Here is a 5,000-nt window from a genome sequence, read left to right as displayed (position 1 = left end):
TCATGGCCAGTATCTGACTGTCAGGGATTCTAGAAAACACATGGCCAGTATCTGACTGTTAGGGATTCTAGACTACCCATGGACAGAATCTGACTGTTAGGGATTCTAGACTACCCATGGCCAGCATCTGACTGTCAGGGATTCTAGAAAACACATGGCCAGTATCTGACTGTTAGGGATTCTAGACTACCCATGGACAGAATCTGACTGTTAGGGATTCTAGACTACCCATGGCCAGCATCTGACTGTCAGGGATTCTAGAATAATCATGGCCAGCATCTGATTGTTAGGGATTCTAGAATATTCATGGCCAGCATCTGACTGTCAGGGATTCTAGAATACTCTTGGCCAACATCTGACTGTCAGGGATTCTAGAATACCTATGGCCAGCATCTGACTGTCAGAGATTCTAGAATACTCATGTCCAGCATCTGACTGTCAGGGATTCTAGAATAACCATGGCCAGCACCTGACTGTCAGGGATTCTAGAATACTCATGTCCAGCATCTGACTGTCAGGGATTCTAGAATACCTATGGCCAGCATCTGACTGTCAGGGATTCTAGAATACTCTTGGCAAACAATTCAATTCAATTCAAGGGCTTTATTGGCATGGGAAACATGTGTTAACATTGCCAAAGCAAGTGAGGTAGACAACATACAAAGTGAATATATAAGGTGAAAAACAACAAAAATGAACAGTAAACATTACACATACAGAAGTTTCAAAACAGTAAAGACATTACAAATGTCATATTATATATATATATATATATATATATATATATATATATATATATATATATATATATATATATATACAATGTACAAATAGTTAAAGGACACAAGATAAAATAAATAAGCATAAATATGGGTTGTATTTACAATGGTGTTTGTTCTTCACTGGTTGCCCTTTTCTCGTGGCAACAGGTCACAAATATTGCTGCTGTGTTGGCACACTGTGGAATTTCACCCAGTAGATATGGGAGTTTTTCAAAATTGGATTTGTTTTCAAATTCTTTGTGGATCTGTGTGATCTGGGGGAAATATGTATCTCTAATATGGTCATACATTGGGCAGGAGGTTAGGAAGTGCAGCTCAGTTTCCACCTCATTTTGTGGGCAGTGAGCACATAGCCTGTCTTCTCTTGAGAGCCATGTCTGCCTACGGCGGCCTTTCTCAATAGCAAGGCTATGCTCACTGAGTCTGTACATAGTCAAAGCTTTCCTTAATTTTGGGTCAGTTACAGTGGTCAGGTATTCTGCCGCGGTGTACTCTCTGTGTAGGGCCAAATAGCATTCTAGTTTGCTCTGTTTTTTTGTTAATTCTTTCCAATGTGTTAAGTAATTATCTTTTTGTTTTCTCATGATTTGGTTGGGTCTAATTGTGCTGTTGTCATGGGGCTCTGTAGGGTGTGTTTGTGTTTGTGAACAGAGCCCCAGGACCAGCTTGTTTAGGGGACTCTTCTCCAGGTTCATCTCTCTGTAGGTGATGGCTTTGTTATGGAAGGTTTGTGAATCGCTTCCTTTTAGGTGGTTGTAGAATTTAATGGCTCTTTTCTGGATTTTGATAATTAGTGGGTGGGATAATTAGCAAACATCTGACTGCCAGGGATTCTAGAATACCCATGGCCAGCATCTGACGTTCAGGGATTCTAGAATACCCATGGCCAGCATCTGACTTTCAGGGATTCTAGAATACCCATGGCCAGCATCTGACGTTCAGGGATTCTAGAATACCCATGGCCAGCATCTGACGTTCAGGGATTCTAGAATACCCATGGCCAGCTTCTGATGTTCAGGGATTCTAGAATACCCATGGCCAGCATCTGACGTTCAGGGATTCTAGAATACCCATGGCCAGCATCTGACGTTCAGGGATTCTAGAATACCCATGGCCAGCATCTGACGTTCAGGGATTCTAGAATACCCATGGCCAGCATCTGACTTTCAGTGATTCTAGAATACCCATGGCCAGCATCTGACTGTCAGGGATTCTAGAATACTCATGGCCAGCATCTGACTGTCAGGGATTCTAGAATACTCATGGCCAACATCTGAATGTCAGAGATTCTACAATACCCATGGCCAGCATCTGACTGTCAGGGATTCTAGAAAACTCGTGGCCAGCATCGGACTGTCAGGGACTCTAGAAAACTCATGGCCAGCATCTGACTGTCAAGAATTCTATAATACTCTTGGCCAGCATCTGACTGTCAAGTATTCTATAATACTCATGGCCAGCATCGGACTGTCAGGGATTCTAGAATACTCATGGCCAACATCTGTCTGACTGTCAGGGACTCTAGAATACCCATGGCCAGCATCTGACTGTCAGGGATTCTAGAATACTCATGGCCAACATCTGTCTGACTGTCAGGGATTCTAGAATACCCATGGCCAGCATCTGACTGTCAGGGATTCTAGAATACTCATGTCCAGCATCTGACTGTCAGGGATTCTAGAATACTCATGGCTAGCCACCACTGTTTCTGTAAAATGTTGAGGCATGGGGCTGGTGAAATTTAATCACTCTAAAATGGAGGCTCTAAGCTCATGATGCATTTATAAGTTATATTCTTCAAAAATCATATCATACATATCATTAGGGTATAAGTCAAAAAATGGATGGTGAGACTGCACCACAAGAGTCTATCAGTCCATCAGTTAACTTCTGATGACCCTATTATTCTGTCACCTCCAATGCATCGAGGCTGTGCCAGCCAGGACCTGACATCTGCATTTGAGCAGAGATGCAAGGCCTGCTGGGAGGTTGGGTCATGTGTGCTGCCACAAGTGACATCAATCCCAGTCTGGGCCAACTTCTGACACACTTCCCAATCTAGAGAATAATAAATAAATACATAAATAAATAAATAAAGGTGGATGAATAAAATATGACTGCAGCCAACGGCGTTCACAGTCCAGGTACCCCAGACTCACAGAGAGACCTACACAATTAACACTCACATGACACACACACACACACACACATATACACACATGACACACACACACACACACGCACACGCACACGCACACGCACACGCACACACACACACACACACACACACACACACACACACACACACACACACACACACACACACACACACACACACACACACACACACACACACAATGAATAAATAAAATAACGTGTAACCTTAGTGGTCTCTCACATCAGCACATCTTTTAATTCATAATTCATCTGTGTGCACACAGTCATCTCTAGGCAAATATCATGCCCTTTTAGATGACAGGGAGGTAGAGAGACAGAGAGAGAGAGAGAGAGAGAGAGAGAGAGAGAGAGAGAGAGAGAGAGAGAGAGAGAGAGAGAGAGAGAGAGAGAGAGAGAGAGAGAGAGAGAGAGAGAGAGAGAGAGAGAGAGAGAGAGAGAGAGAGGGAGAGAGAGAGAGAGAGAGAGAGAGAGAGAGAGAGAGAGAGAGAGAGAGAGAGAGAGAGAGAGAGAGAAGAGAGAGAGAGAGAGAGAGAGAGAGAGAGAGAGAGAGAGAGAGAGAGAGAGAGAGAGAGAGAGAGAGAGAGAGAGAGAGAGAGAGAGAGAGGCAGAGAGAGAGAGAGAGAAACCACAGAGAGAGACAGAGAGAGAGAGTGAGAGAGAGAGAAACCACAGAGAGAGAGAGAGAGAAACCACAGAGAGAGCGAGAGAGAGAGAGAGAGAGAGAGAGGCAGAGAGAGAAACCACAGAGAGAGACAGAGAGAGAGTGAGAGAGAGAGAGAAACCACAGAGAGAGAGAGAGAGAGAGAGAGAGAGAGAGAGAGAGAGAGAGAGAGAGAGAGAGAGAGAGAGAGAGAGAGAGAGAGAGAGAGAGAGAGAGAGAGAGAGAGAGACAGAGAGAAACCACAGAGAGCGAGACGGAGAGAGAGGCAGAGAGAGAGAGAGAAAGCAACACCCTGAACCCACCGTCCCCACTGTCAAACATGGTGGTGGCAGCATCATAGTTTGGGCCTGCTTTTCTTCAGCAGGAACAGGGAAGATGGTTAAAATTGATGGGAAGATGGATGGAGCCAAATACAGGACCATTCTGGAAGAAAACCTGATGGAGTCTGCAAAAGACCTGAGACTGGGACGGAGATTTGTCTTCCAACAAGACAATGATCCAAAACATAAAGCAAAATCTACAATGGAATGGTTCAAAAATAAACATATCCAGGTGTTAGAATGGCCAAGTCAAAGTCCAGACCTGAATCCAATCGAGAATCTGTGGAAAGAACTGAAAACTGCTGTTCACAAATGCTCTCCATCCAACCTCACTGTGCTCGAGCTGTTTTGCAAGGAGGAATGGGGAAAAAATTCAGTCTCTCGATGTGCAAAACTGATAGAGACATACCCCAAGCGTCTTACAGCTGTAATCGCAGCAAAAGGTGGCGCTACAAAGTATTAATTTAAAGGGGGCTGAATAATTTTGCACGCCAAATTTTTCAGTTTTTGATTTGTTAAAAAAGTTTGAAATATCCAATAAATTTCACTCCACTCAATGATTGTGTCCCACTTGTTGATTCTTCACAAAAAATACAGTTTTATATCTTTATGTTTGAAGCCTGAAATGTGTCAAAAGGTCGCAAAGTTCAAGGGGGCCAAGGAAATAAGAGGATTTTTAGCCATGTGTACTGCCTAACGCATTCCTTACTCTCCACACATCAGAAAGCTAGGCCAGCCAGGCAAGTGTTGCCAGAGTGGGCATTAATATGAGAATGACCGAAAAGTGCATTTAGGAGAGTATTTTAATTTTCGGGTTCCCAGGTGCACGTTTTCAATCACCAGGTACACGGATGTATGAACGGCCACCCCTCTTGGGCCTGTAGTAGGGTGCTCCTTAGTTGGGCATGCATGTCAGGAACACTGGGTAAACATTCAAAAAAAAATTAAACCTTCCATAAATCACTTGACCAATAAAACCCCCCTTGACGGCTAGAGGGTTGTAGATACCAGGGTCTCCCATAAGCCGGGCATGCATGTCAGGAACACCGGCAGGTGCAT

The 5,000-nt window shown here is 43.9% G+C and overlaps 1 protein-coding gene across 2 annotated transcripts in view; it reads right to left on the bottom strand.

The window, feature by feature from the left end:
* Nucleotides 1–5,000, bottom strand: part of LOC124041146 (sodium/calcium exchanger 1-like) — a 228,537-nt gene that overhangs the window by 159,760 nt on the left and 63,777 nt on the right. The window lies entirely within an intron of this gene.

This window comes from Oncorhynchus gorbuscha, linkage group LG08 (genome assembly GCF_021184085.1).
Source record: "Oncorhynchus gorbuscha isolate QuinsamMale2020 ecotype Even-year linkage group LG08, OgorEven_v1.0, whole genome shotgun sequence".
NCBI classification, from domain to species: Eukaryota; Metazoa; Chordata; class Actinopteri; order Salmoniformes; family Salmonidae; genus Oncorhynchus; species Oncorhynchus gorbuscha.
The sequence above is the reverse complement of the archived record's forward strand: the minus strand, read 5'-3'. Positions and strand labels throughout refer to the sequence as shown.